General features: G+C 43.9%; 1 long non-coding RNA gene across 1 annotated transcript in view; it reads right to left on the reverse strand.

The window, feature by feature from the left end:
• The window catches only part of LOC130681404 (uncharacterized), a 46,169-nt gene extending 44,256 nt beyond the window's left edge, over positions 1–1,913 (reverse strand). The window contains exons 1-2 of the long non-coding RNA XR_008994533.1: positions 1,845–1,913; positions 599–708 (exon numbers count right to left, since the gene is read on the reverse strand). This is a non-coding gene — a long non-coding RNA (uncharacterized LOC130681404). The remainder of the gene's footprint in view (positions 1–598; positions 709–1,844) is intronic.
• Positions 1,914–14,946: the final 13,033 nt, after the last annotated feature.

Here is a 14,946-nt window from a genome sequence, read left to right on the forward strand (position 1 = left end):
TCAACCTATTTTTCATTATTGGCCTCAGAGGAGATTTCTAAGACATTTTTTCCTAATTTCCCTCCCCACTCCATGGAATTTTAGTACCACCGATATACATGTATATGAATTTTCTGCATATCTGTGCTTTATATAGAAAGAGTAAGATTCTTTCCAACCACTGCCTCCCAGAACTATTTCTCACCCCCTTGGGGGAGATAGCCATCCATTAAAAATGAAGGAACACATGCTTACAGAGGAGCGTGGAGAGTGTCAGAGGAGGAGGCGGCACAGGCCGTGCAGTCACTCCACCACCGTGGGCGGGGGAGACCACCTGCATCAGGAAGACTTAGGGGCGGGAAGGGGGGCGCTGGAGGTCCAAAGGATGAATCAGGGCTGCCTGGCAGCCACAGGGAGGGGGAGCTCCTGTGGGAAGGCACGAGGGGGTGTGAGGCAGTGTGCCCGCTCTGCGTGGGTGTAGGTGGGGAGGCCCCGGGCAGGAGGCTGGCTGGGGTCGCACTGGAGGGACGTCGCGTGCTGAGCCTGAGAGCGGACATAACCCCAAGGACACGGCAACACAGAAAGTCTTTAAGAAGGGGAGAGACTTGAGCAGACTTACACATTTGCAAGGTCATTCAGGCTTCTGTGCAGACGAGGCAGGGCAATTAGGTCAGAGACTCTTCCAGAAGTTAAGGCAGAAATCCTGAGGACTTGAATGAGAACGGGCACCTGTGAGGGCGAGAGGAGGGGGAGAGATTCTGGAGACAGGATTAAGTGAACCAGTTTACGTGACAGCACCTGGCATGCGATTGTTCACTGGTAAAAGAGCCTATTACTAAAACCCAGCATCCGGGGCCTTCTGGGAGCTTGGCACTGCAGAAGCTTCCCGGAGGCCTCAGAACCAGATTGCTGAAATCTCAGGGGCTTGAGGTTTGATATCTGTTAAATCAATGTTTTTCTTTGAGGTGAAACTGGGCAGGGTAAACCTAGTCAGAGGGCTTTGAGGGGCCAGCACAGGCTGTGACTTGGCTTGGCTCCAATTACTGTCTGAATGGCTCCCTGAATCATGTATAACCACAGGACAGTGCAGGCCATGGGCATTCTTACAGCAGGGTTTTTTTGCAGTGACTTCAAATGCTCCCTTGCCTCTTGGCTCCAGCCAGTTGCAATCCACTGGCTACATCCATGGTGGCAGTTGCTCTGCTACCAAGACCCTTAAGCGATGCCCACATGCTCCTGTTGGTGAGTCTACTTCCCAGTAAATCAGACTGCTTATGGATTTCCCGCATAAAGTTCCCCATTTCCCATCTGGTAGTAGCCTTTAGGATTAGGAAGAAACTGCATGAGGGTAGCAGTGATGTCACAGGCAGGGAAGACGAGGCACGTCCTGTCTGAGTGAGTTTTCTGTTCAGTGGAGGGGCAGAGGTCTGGCTCCTGGCAGTGGACACAGTGCTGGGCGTTTCTGGAAGCCAGGAGAGGATCCAGGAGGTGGCCGGGAGGGCAGCAGCCGCCAAGTGGTGCTGCTTCGCCTGGCTGTGCTGGGGAGCCGGCCGTGGCCGCCCCAGAGAGCTGCCTGGCAAGGCCTTGGCCTGTGCAGGGGAGAGTCTGTCCGTCGCTTGGGCCCCTGTGATGTGTGCTAACACCCATTCCCTTCAACTTTATGTGTTTAGTAAGATGGTGCTGAAGTACAGGTCAGCACTTGTTTGCTTGTTCTGAATCGAATCCACCCACTGGGGCCGCCTCCCCTACACTCTTCTGACAGCATATTCTGAAGAGTCCCCTTCAAAGGTTCCAGAAGTCCGCCAGAGTGGCGGCAGGAATCAGGAATTTCTGGAGCTTCCCCTCCACCCCCCCCATCCCTTTACCTTCCCTTCTCTTTGGCTTCCCCTGTCTCAGCTTCATCGGGCTTCTCCACACCGGCTCTCTGCCCGGCCGGGCTGACTGCTGGCTCTGACTGTTTACCCTGGCCCTGACATTGCGTGCCTTTAGAACACTGCCCTTCGTGGATTTGCAGTGAAACGCTGGCAAAGGGCCCTGGCCCTGAGCCTGCCCAGTGTGTAAAACCTGGATACATCTGGGCCCACAGAACCATCCAAATTCCGCTTATTTGTTAGGAGAAGGTGGAAGCAACACTGCTAAGAGAGAGGCAGAGCTAGAGATGATTCAGGAGCTTGCTTGGGGCCCTGAAAGGCTCCACTGAGGCCAGAGCTTCTGACCTGGCTCAAGTTCCATCCCAGTCAGGGACCCCTTAACTATTGAAAGGCTATATCCAGAGAGTGCTGACTCATGCATTTGGCATCAGAAGGGGGGTCTTCAGTGGTGTGCCACAGTCCTTGACACAGTCACTGTGTAAAAATTAGATGGATTAGGAGTTTGAGAACATGTCAAATAAACACTGAGGGAATGCAAAGTTGGGAGCGGATACCAGTACACTGGGGCAGACTCGGGATTAGAGCGACTTCGAGAGGCTGAGCAGTGCTGCAACATTCAGGGGAGAATAAGAAATGTTAATGAGAAGTAGGAATGATTTCTTATTAACTGTAAAGTGTAACACAGAGGATGTGTGGTATGTCATCTGAATTGGAGGAAGCTTTAGAATTTCAGTGGGCAATGAAATCAAAGGACTATAAAGCACAAGATCCCACACCTCAAGTTTCACATACACGAAACTGAGTGTGTCAAATGTGTCCCTCCCTTGGTGGCCCCAGTTACTGCTGATTAGAGCTATTAGCTTCCCAGAATTATCCATATATGGTTACAATCTGTAGCCAACTATTTAATAAACAGATACGTGGTACCTAATTCCATAATATGGTTTAGTGAATTATTCCATTATTTATTTCATTCTTTCAACAACTATTTATCAAGCACGTAGTAAGTACCATACATTTTGCTAGGTGCTAGAAACAGCAGTAAAGGAGCTAGACATACTCTCTGCCCTCCTAAAGCTTGTTTATCAGGATAGACAGGTTATTAAAATAGTAAACACACACATAATTATTCAAAATTATAATCCTCGTTAACTTTATGAAAGTACATGTTTCTAGACAGATTATAGTGGGGAGATAGGGCTGGCTTGGGGAGGAAGATTCAGAGAATGTTTCTTGAGAAAGTGAATTTTGAGCTTACTTAGGGTTATATGGCTATTTCCTCCAATATGGTAGCCAGTAGCCACATGTGGGTATTTAAATTAAAATGGATTAAAATTAAATGAAGTTAGTTCGGTTTCTGAGTTGCATTAGCTACATTCCAGTGCTCAATAGGCACCTTCAGCAAGTGGCCACCATATCATACAACACAGATAGGGAATGTTTCGATCATTGCAGAAAGTTCTACTGGGCAGTTCTGTTACGTAGGATTCAACTAGCTGGAAAGGACCCTGGCAGAGGGGAGGAGAAAAGGAAATATTTTGAGCTGCTGAAAAACGATTCTTCTTAATTCAGAAAAACTTAACTATAATCTAAGAAAAATGCAGTTTTTAATTTCCATTGATGGTGATGTTGGATGGTGGATTTTGGTGAAGGATCAGAAGAGATGGGACGTGTTCCCTCCTCCTGTTTTCTGACTCAGGCTCAGAAAGACAGAACGCAGCCAGCCGCCAGTGCTCATTCCTACGTGGGCCTCCTGTTCTGGACCCTTGCCTTGGTTCCTGTGTATGTGAAACAGTTAGTGACCAAGACAGCATAAAGAGACCGCTGTTGTGCTTGGATTGTTCAGTAAAATATAACACGAGGGACACAGAATAGGACCATTGACAAAGCATTTCAGATTGTATGGTCAAAGCACACGCAGCCGAGTGTTGGCAGTTGCCACCCTCTGAGTTGCCCGCCGTGGGCAGCAGCCCTTGTCCTCAGCACATGGGTAAGTGCTGGTGCTCTCGAGGGGTCCGTCCTGGGCCCCATTCTCTATATGTTTCCCTGGGCATGACCCTTCTCTCCCTGATATGGTGAACCCTCTGCATGCTGACACTTTCCACGTCTGCATTTCCAGCCCCAGACCTCTCCCCGTGCTTCTGACTAAATCGAAATGCCTGCTAATAATCTCCAGTGAGCTGTTCCACAGACACTTCAAGCTCATCCTTATGGTGCCCACCCACGCCGCACCTCCTCCTTAGCTCTGTACTTCAGCAATGGCAACAGTGTCCAGAGCAGAAGTTTGAGCACCAGCCTTGACTTCCACACTGATGTCCCATCAGTCACCAAGTTCTGTTCATTCTGCCTCCCAAATAATCTCTTGAATTTATTGACTTCTCTCTCTTCCCTTCTGCACTCTCCTAGTTAATCATGCATTGCCTGAATTATGTAGTTATTTCCTAACCAGTCTCCTTGGTCCAAGCTGGCCCTCCAAGCCGTGCTCCATATGACAGTCACTGCAGTCTTTCAAAATCTGATACTGTCCTTCCATTGCTTAAAAACTCTTCAGTGCCTCTCCATGACATTGGTCCAGATGATTTTCCACAGTTACAAGGCCCATCTTTATTTGGCTCTGTTAACTTCTCCAGTTGTTTCTCTTACCCCTTTTCCCTGATACGTTATTCTGCAAACATACTTAGCTTCATTTCTTTCAGGAACCCAGCATGCTTAACTCTGTATTGGGATCTTTGCATGTACTATATCCAGAAACAAGTTCACCACCACCATCTCCCTTTTCCCCCTTCTATTTCTCAGTTATTCAGTTTAAATGTTATTTTTTTCAAGGAGACTTTCTCCAATTCCTTAGTGCAGTGTTAGCAGCTCCTGTCCTATACCCTCTGAGGTGGGTTGAACGATGCCACCTCCCTCCCCCCAAAACATATGTCCACATCCTAATTCCAGAACCTGTGAATGTTGGAAAAAGGGTCTTTATAGATATAATTAGATTTTGAGAAGAGTTCATCATGGGTTATCCAGGTGGGTCCTAAATGAAATGACAAGTGTCTTTGTAAGAGACACAGAGAAAAGAGGTAAAGGATGTGTGAAGAATGGAGAACAGCAGCCCCAAGACAAGGGAGGTTGGAGCCATCAGAGTCAGAAGGAGCCAGGAAGGATTCTCCCCTGGAGCCTCCAGAGGAAGGGTGGGCCTGTTGATACCTCGATTTCAGACTTCTATTGTCCTAAACTGTAAGACAATAAATTTCTGCTGTTAAAAGCCATCACGTTTGCAGTAATTTGTTACAGCAGCCACAGGAAACGATGCATCCTCCCTTCTTCCATGATACTTTTATCACAGTGCTTCCAAGCAGCCTCTTTACCTGTCTGCCTTCTTAGCTTGAAGCAAGCTTCATGAAGGCAGGAGTGTGAATCTCCAACACTGGCTCAGTACCTGGTATGGATTTAGCCATCAGTAATCATCTGATGTACAAAGAGGCACTGTTGGCTGGTATACACAGGATAAACTTTGTGGAGGAGATGGGCTTGAGCTGGTCTAATAAAGTGGGCAGGATCTGGGGGTAACGTTGAGAAGGGAGAACTTATTCACAGCAACAGGAACTGCATTAAAGATGGTCTAGAGATGAGAAAGTGAGTAGTATTTGGACTCAAGAGCTCAACCTGGCTACAGGATGGGGTTCCTAACATAACGCTGGGTGAGCACTAATGTAAAATAATAGGATCTTTTCCTGCAGGCCAGAACTTCCCTAGCAGGTATACTCAGCATCTTTGTGTGCTGCAAAAGGGTCTGTATTTGACATGACTTCTGTTCTCCCCAGAATGGATGGGTGGGTTGGGGTTTCAAAGAAGTCACCTACAGCATACATATATTATGTCCTTTGAGAGCCATGATCAAAGAAGGCTGGGAAATACTGCTAAGGTTAGGAGTCACTAAAGCTTCTTGAAATAAAACATGAATAGGGCCAGTTATATAATTGGTGGGCCCCAATCTAAAATAAAAATATGGGCTTCTGGTTCAAAAATCATTTCAAGGTGACATTAGCAGAGCATTAGACCAAGCATGAGCCCTTCTGAGCACAGGTCTCACATACAACCTTGACCATGAAAGAAAGATTTGCTACAAATGGACACAAAATCACTGTGTGAAATGGGTTGAGTAGATAGGGATATGTCCAGGGGAGGAGGTAAGAGGCTATTGCAAGAGTCCAAGAGGGTGGAGATAAGATCCCGGGCTAGTGATTTCATGGGAGAGAGAAGGGAGGAGAAAGTCAAATCTAAGAGATGATGCGTGTTCACAGTCAGGGATGCTTCCAAGTCTTCTGGACTTCGGAGTGGAGAGGCATCAGGGAGCCTGTGAGGAATTGAGGAATCAGTGCGTCCTTGACTCTGTACTGGGAGCTGTTATCAGGCAGGAATGATTAGAATTCAACCGAGAATGTGAATACAGGCATTTTATTCCACAAAGGAACCGCACACAGGTATCAGGCCGTTGCCTAATAACTTCAGGACTTCAGTGAGGGAGATGGATGGGAAAGGATGTGGGAGAGAGGACGCAATGCTTCAGGGGTCCGGAATGAGGAGTGGTGGGAACCTTTCGCCAGTGACAGCCACTGGGCCGCCTCTGCTGTACACGGATACGTAGGAACCCAGGGAACGAGTGGCCAGAGCTGCCAATTCTTAAAGAGAAGGCAGGACTCCAGAATTGTGAAATCTTTCCCAATTTTTAAGTGTTGACAACTAAGCTAAGTATTTTTTATAAGTACTTAAGCCAAACCAAACACACACCCGTAGGCCAGATCTGGCTTGTGGGGCTCAGCTTGCAGCCTCCGTATAGGGCACGGCGGGTAAGAGCTCGCCCTGCGCTTCAGTGCTGCCTCTGTCACTTGAATGGCAGAGCCTTGCTTTTCTAAATAATGGCGACAATTTTAGAATCTACCTCTCAGGGTAGTGGTGAAGATTAAATGACATCTTTTAGGTTAAGCAGAGATGACAGTAACTGGTATGTAGGAACTAATAAATGTTAGCAGCTACTGTTCAGCATCTATTATGTGTCAGGTTCTGCACTGGGTACTTTATATATTGTTTATTTTACCCTCACAACCACACTGTCGGGTAGGCTTTATTACAGTGTCCCCATTTCCCAGAGGTGAGGTGGAAAGAGAGGCACAGATACATGAAGTGCCTCAAATCAGAGACTCCAGTTCAAATCTCATTACTTCTGTCTCCAAAGGTATGGCTTTTTAAACAGTCTTTCTTTTCCTGTATGGACTCTTGTGTTTTATTTTGGAAGTTTCTGGAAAGAATGTTCTACCAATAGTACTTTTCAAAGACAATTTTAATAACAAATTCCAGAAAAGAAAAAAAAGTCTTCCCCCCAACTCTCTCTCTTTCTCTCTCTCACACACATACACGCTCAAAACGAAAGCTGCCTGTGTATTTCCCTTGTCCAATGGACTCTTAAATAACATTGGGGAAATATATTATTCTTTATATTCTCCCAGTTGCTCAGGATGACCACTACATCCCTGTTTTGTCTCCGAGGGAAGCAGTTGAGAGAGTAATGCCTAAGGGACCTAAGGCAAGAGATTAAGAGGTGGGACCCTAATGCCTTTATTAAGTAGACAAACTCCCTTGGGTCCACTCAGCAATGGTGACAGGTGTCAGAGCCAAGCCCCTGTCTCTGGGCCTCTGTGCCCTGGAAGACAATTAGGTATTTGCTCAGTGGCCATGTGTACCCTCCAGTCCTGCAAATGGATCATTCCACTTCCCCCTTTTCCTCAGAGGCTTTCCATGCTGGAGCTGTCTACCCAGGATCTTCCAGTAATCAGAATATTTTTTCTTAAAAAAAAGAAAATGAAAGAAAAGGAAATATCTGAATTATTTGCAGATATGAAAGTAGCAGGAATATCAACTTGTTTCTGTGACAAATTTGGGGGCATTTGCATTGGGAGTAGAATTGGAGTAAGGGTGGGGTAGGTCCCAGCTGGGCAAATCAGTGATGAAATTCATGGCAAACAGCTTTGTTTGATTCTTTTGACTATAGCCATGCCTGTAGGGATGAGAGCAGGATGTTCTCAAAAACAGCCTTGACAATAACATGATTTGTTTCTCTTCCAAAGCCGAAAATGGCATCTCAGCCTGCCAAGGGGAGCTTTCTTCTGCACCTGTGGGATGGGAGAGCTGATCTTGTCCTCCAGTCTAGGCAATGAAGGCATTAAGCAGTGTGGCCCCAGATAGACATGTCATCTGGACGTAACACTTGCCTGAACAATACGTGTTTTATTTTGTTTTGGAGGAAATTCTCTTCAGTGTTTTCATGGGTAGGATTTCAGACTAGGATGTTCCCCTTTCCCCACCACCAGATTGAAACTGAATATGCGTCAGTCCAAGGGGCATAATACCAGGGTGATTTGTCATTCACAGCAGAAACTGAGTTCTCAGGTTTGACACAAGCCAGCTGATATTTTGAGGCCCTGGGCTGATACCCACACACACGGCTTTCTTTTCTTCTGTTTTTCTGGATTCTTTCAGAGAACTGGGAGGATGAAAGTAAGCCTCAGTGGTTTCTCAGTGAGTGAAACAGAAAGCTAAGAGGCGTTTATGCCATTAAGAAAAATAATGGTTGCAGTTAGCTAGCGGTTAATAATGATTCTAAGTGATTGCAAATCGAGTTGCAGATACTACAGACAGTAATACATGAGGATTCCCATGCTTTCTCCGTCAGTGAAAAGCACAGATTAAGCTCAGCTCTGGCCAGTGCAGTTCTCCAGTGCTGCAGGGAAACAGTGAGTCACCAAAGAAGTGATCCTGACCCTCCCAAAATTACAGTAGCATGGAACAGCTGGGTGCCCGTAGTCACACATGCACACTCTGTGAAAGATAGGCACTGGCTCCAGTGTGTGTGGTGCAAGTACATTTCTAAATCAATGACTTGAATTCAGATTGCATTTGCCAATATAAATTATACATTAAAGGCAAGTAAGTTTTCTGGCTGGCAAATCATTACCCATTTGCTTCTTCAGAAAACTGTAAGAGAACCTTTTAGGGGCAGCCACATGGATGTTTCCAAGAATTTCCCTGGATAGCTTTATCTGCTGCTCTATAAATTACCTTGCATCCAAATAATTCCACACCTATTTCTCAGCCTGTATATAAATAATTTACATTCAGTGTACTTGTACTTGTTTATTCTTTCATACATGCTGCCTAACAGATCCAGACTGAATACTTACTGAGCGCCAACTATGTGATAGTGCACATATTAGGTGCTTTCTCATACCTCATCTCCTTCTTCACGAGAACCCCACGAAGGACACATCATTTATTATTATTGTTGTCCCCATTTTTCAGATGTGGAAATCGAGCTTCAAAAAGTCCCTGCAGGCTGAGGGACTCATCAAGAAGGTGTTTCTTAAGACCCTGAGACTAAAAAGTGCCATTACTAAGATTTAAACACCTTACCAGAGATGAACTGCTCCCTGAATACCCTGCGGACCTCCTGCCTGCCCATCTCCACCCAGGCCACCTGCCACTCACCTCCTGTGAATATCCGGTACCGTCTCCCCACTCACACCGGAGCCTTCTGTTTTGAGTCACGTCACTACTACAGAGAACGGAGAGCAGTGTGGGGGTAAGGCAGGAGGGGTGAGATGCTTGCATGTTTTGTTCAGGTCCTGTCAGTTATTTTTAAAAAATAAAACAAACTTTTGCTTCCAGGAAGACGGAGTAGATGTATTTTTCCCTATTTCCTCACTAAAGACCACTAAACTCCCTGGACATGATATCTAAAACAAACATTAGATGGTTCTGAAGGATGGAGAGAAGCAGGCAGACCAGCTAGGCAGCTCAGGACCCGAGAAGTGACATGGACGTGAGTTCCTGATTTTCTTGTCACCTCATATAGTCCAGACTTGAAGCGGAAGAAGCCAGCAACCCCGAAAGGCCAACAGGAGTAGAAAAAAGAAAGTGCTAAGAACAGCCTGCTTTCTCTAGCCAAACAGGAGAGCAGCAGTCTAGAAAGACAGAAAACTTTTAGACAATAACTGCTATTTCAGCCGAACACCCCAGAAAAGAAGAGCAAGCGGATGCCTATACTTGTGCCCTTGTGAGGCTGCGTCCAGGTGGGCCCTGCCGGGGCTCGGTTCAGAGAGGCTCGAGTCGGGGGCCAGGCCTTGCACCTTCACGGGCCTGCGTACATGTCCCCCCATTCCCACCCGGAAGTCAGGGGGCATTACCTGGGAGGCAGGAACCTCCATTCTCTCCCAGCAGCAACAGGAGCCAAGGGGAGAACCCGATTTCTACTTCCACCTGGCAGTAAAAAGTTGTCCCCCACCTGTCTCCTTCCAGAGCTGTTTCAGAAAAAGCCACTGAAAAATAGAAGATTTAAATAAAACACAGAGTCTCATATTTTGATATGCAGTTTTCTTTCTATTGGTTTCCTGTGGCTGCTGCAACATATTACCACCAACTGGGTGGCTTAAAGAGACAGAAACGTGTTCTCTCACATTTCTGAAGGACAGAAGCCTGGAACGCAGGTGCTGGGGGCCACTCTCCCTCTGGAGGCATTAGGGGGTAATCTGTTCTTTGCCTTTTCCAGTGTCCCCCATGGCAACTGGCATTTTTTGACTTGTGGCCACTTCAATCTCTGCCTCTGAGGTTAGACTGTACTCTTTTTTTCTACCAATCTCCTCTGTGAGTCTCTTATGAGTACACTTGCCATTGAATTTAGGTCCCACCTACATAATCCAGGATGACTCATCCTCGGATCCTTAACTTTATTACATCTGCAAAGGCCCTTTTTCCAAACAGGGTCCCACTGACTCACTCTAGAGATCATGACATGGACATACCTTTTGGAGGACCAATCAAATTTCAAGGCATATTATGTACACCAAGATGCTGTGATATTGTTGGAGGGATAGACTCATGGATCAAAGCAACACATCAGAGAACCTAGAAATGGACTTACACAAATATGAGAACCTAGAAATGAACTCAAGCAAATATGCCCTACTATTTTTTGGCAAAAGGTAAAAAAAAAAAAAGGAAAAAAGAAAAAGGAAGAAATGGTTCCAGACCAATCGGACATCCATAGGCAAATACATGAAACTCAACTTGGGTCCCACAAGTCAAAATGAATCATGAACTTAAACATAAAACATACAACTCTAGGAGAACATCTTCAGTATTCAGAGCAGAAAGTTATTAGACTTGACACCAAAAGTACAATCTATAAAAGGAAAAATTGATAGATTAGAAATTTCTACAATTTGCTCTGCGAAAAACCCTGTTAGGGGAAAGAAAAGGCAAGCTATACATTGGGAGACAATATTTATAAACCACATATCTGACAAACTACTAGTATTTAGTATATACAAAGAATGCTTTAAACTGAATAGTGAAAAAAGCAAACAATCCAGTTAGAAAATGGGCCAAAGATATTAAAATGTATTCCACCAAAGAGAATATACAAATAGCAATAGGAACATAAAAATGTTCAACATCATTAGCCTTAAGAAAAATGAAAATTATAAGCACAATGAAATATTACTAACCACCTATCAGAATGGCTAAAATAAAAAATAGTAACACCACCAAATGATGGTGAGGATGCAGAAAAACTGGAAGACTCATGCGTTGCTGGGGGGAATGTAAAATGGTACAGCCATTTGGGAAAGAGTTTGGCAATTTGTAAAACGACTAACCACACAACTACCATATGATGCAGCAATTGCACCCCTAGGCATTTATCTGAGACAAATGAAGAGTTATCTTTATGCAAAAAAAACCTGTACATGAATGTTTATAGCAGCTTTATTTGTATTAATCAAAAACTGGGAACAACCTAGATGCCCCTCAGTACATGAACGGTTAAACGGTAATGCATCTGTGTCATGGGACAGCACTCAGCAATAAGCCAGAACACGTTACTGGTACATACAGCAACTTGGATGAATTCCCAGAGAATGATGCTGAATGACATAAGCCAATCCCAAGAGGTTATATACTCTATGATTCACTTTATATAATATCCTTGAGATGACAAATTTATAGGAGTGGAGTATACAGGTGTGGTTGCCAGGGGTTAAGGGATGGGGCAGAGGGGTGGGTGTGGCTATAAAAGGACAACACAGGGATCCTTGTGATGATGGAATGTCTGTATCTTGACTATATCCATGCTAATAGTCTGGCTGTGATATTGTCTTATAATTTTATAAAACGTGACCACTGGAGGAAACTGAGTAAAGGGTAAAGGTAAAGGAGATCTCTATTATTTCTTAGAATTACAGGTGAGTCTATAATTGCACCCCCAATTTAATTAAAATCCCTGAAACAAACTAAAAAAAATCCTATTTTTGTATTTCCATATTTAATTACTATATATTTGAACATAAAAATACACAGCCTACTGGAAAAATGTTATTTTAACATAAAATACAAAAGGTTATTATTATTGTAACATAATCTTAATGTAATCATTAATAACAGACAACTCAACAGAAAAATAAAAACTACAAACAAGTAATTTCCAAATTAAAAAAATACCAATGGCCAGAAAGTAGTGTGGCCATGAGTTTCACTTGCTTTCTTTATGGGTTAGCAGCCATTTTCACTCTTAAAACATTCCAGATTGGACAATAAACTATACGACTGTCTTACTAATAAACTGATAAAAACATGTTCACCTTCACAAGTAGTGAGAGAAAAATGAAAGACAAGTTATTGTTTTCTCCTATCAACTTATTAAAGAATAGGTTTGCTCATTCTCACTGTTGGCAAGGGAGGGAGAAAGGTACATCTGATGTTCTCTGCTGGTGAGAGTATAAAATGATTCAAGTTTTCTGGAAGGAAACTTACCAGTATGTATTAACAACCTTTAAAAAAGTATATTCTCATGAACAGCAATTCCATTTCTAGAAAATTGGACAGGTATACAAGGAAATGTTGCATATACACTGAAAACAATCCAAATAGCAAATGTTCATTAATACATAAATAATGGTACATATCTACATGCACATCTGATGGAATGTTATGTACCATCTGTATGTATAAATATAACAAGATATTAATATTAGCACATTTTGGAAAATGAATTACTTGTTAATGCTTATTTTCTTATGTATATTATCCTGTGTTTTCTAAATTATTTTCAGAAGTCATATATACTATATATTAAAATACAGCAAATCTATTTGAAAAGGATCCTGAGAAAACTGTACCTAGAAGGTAAAGTTAGCCTCAAGGAGCTTAAGTGATGCAAGAAAAATGTGGCATGTCACTTAAGGAAGTGACCTCCACAGGATTTGGCAATTACTTCTAGCACCACAGAATATGGTTAAGGCAGGGCCTAGTCAGGCTGAAAAATATGGTCACCTTGTTATTGTGAATGCAGTGTTGAAAGCAGTGGCTGCATTCAAAATTAGAACATATGAGACAAGTCAAGAAATTGTTCATTACCCCTCGCATTACCCGCTCCATGCTGCTGAGACGGGATGGGATTTAAGGGCAGCTTGGCAACACCAAAGAGCTAACCGGATCCTCGTTGTTCATGAATGGGGCTCTGGCACACAGTTCACATTTCAGCCCTTTGGGCCACCTTGGGGTCTGTGCTGAGATGTCCCACTGTGTACTGTCTAGAGCAAAGGTTTGGACATCATAAAACCTAGGCTCAAATTCTGGTGGGCCCATTCACCACCCTAGAAAACCTGGGCAAATTGCTGTCATTCCTCTAGCTGTTTCTTCCATTCAGAAATGAAGAAAATAACAATCCTCGTGGCACAACAGTGTTTTGAGGACCCAAGGCAATGAGGTCTGTGAAAGTATTATGTAAAGGCAATATTCTGCAAAACTCAGTTATGTGTATGAGAGAGGCAGTGTTGGTAGCACAAAGGCAGGGGCATTCCAGTTTGCACCGAGGGCAGTCACCTGTAGTCATGTGAACTGGACAGGTTACTTAGACTCTAAACTTTTGCTTACACATCTATAAAGTAAAAATTATAATAACTTCTTCTTAGTGTTTAAATGAGGAACATTACGTTTACTAGACTCCCCCCATCATCAAGTCCCCCCTACATACCCCACTACAGTCACTGTTCATCAGCGTAGTAAGATGCTATAGAATCACTACTTGTTTTCTCTGTGTTGTACAGCCCTCCCTGTGCCCCCCCCCCGTACATTATGTCTGCTGGTAGTAGTGCCCCTTTTCTTCCCCTTATCCCTCCCTTCCCACCCATCCTCCCCAGTCCCTTTCCCTTTGGTACCTGTTAGTCCATTCTTGGGTTCTGTGACTCTGCTGCTGCTTTGTTCCCTCAGTTTTTTTCTTTGTTCTTATACTCCACATATGAGTGAAATCGTTTGGTACTTGTCTTTCTCCGCCTGGCTTATTTCACTGAGCATAATACCCTCTAGCTCCATCCATGTTGTTGCAAATGGTAGGATTTGTTTTCTTCTTATGGCTGAATAATATTCCATTGTGTATATGTACCACATCTTCTTTGTCTATTCATCTACTGATGGACACTCAGGTTGCTTCCATTTCTTGGCTATTGTAAATAGTGCTGTGATAAACATAGGGGTGCATCTGTCTTTTTCAAACTGGGCCACTGCATTCTTAGGGTAAATTCCTAGGAGTGGAATTCTTGGTTCAAATGGTATTTCTATTTTGAGTTTTTTGAGGAACCTCCGAGCTGCTTTCTACAATGGTTGAACTAATTTACATTCCCACCAGCAGTGTAGGAGGGTTCCCCTTTCTCCACAGCCTCGCCAACATTTGTTGCTGTTTGTCTTTTGGATGGTAGCCATCCTTACTTATGTGAGGTGATATCTCGCTGTGGTTTTAATTTGTATTTCTCTGATGATTAGCAATGTGGAGCATCTTTTCATGTGTCTGTTGGCTACCTGAATTTCTTCTTTGGAGAAGTGTCTGTTTAGATCCTAAGCCCATTTTTTAATTGGATTACTTGCTTTTTGTTTGTTGAGGTATGTGAGCTCTTTATATATTTTGGATGTCAACCCTTTATCGGCTCTTTCATTTATGAATATATTCTCCCATACTGTAGGATATCTTTTTGTTCTATTGATGGTGTCCTTTGCAGTA

Source organism: Manis pentadactyla, chromosome 17 (assembly GCF_030020395.1).
Source record: "Manis pentadactyla isolate mManPen7 chromosome 17, mManPen7.hap1, whole genome shotgun sequence".
NCBI classification, from domain to species: Eukaryota; Metazoa; Chordata; class Mammalia; order Pholidota; family Manidae; genus Manis; species Manis pentadactyla.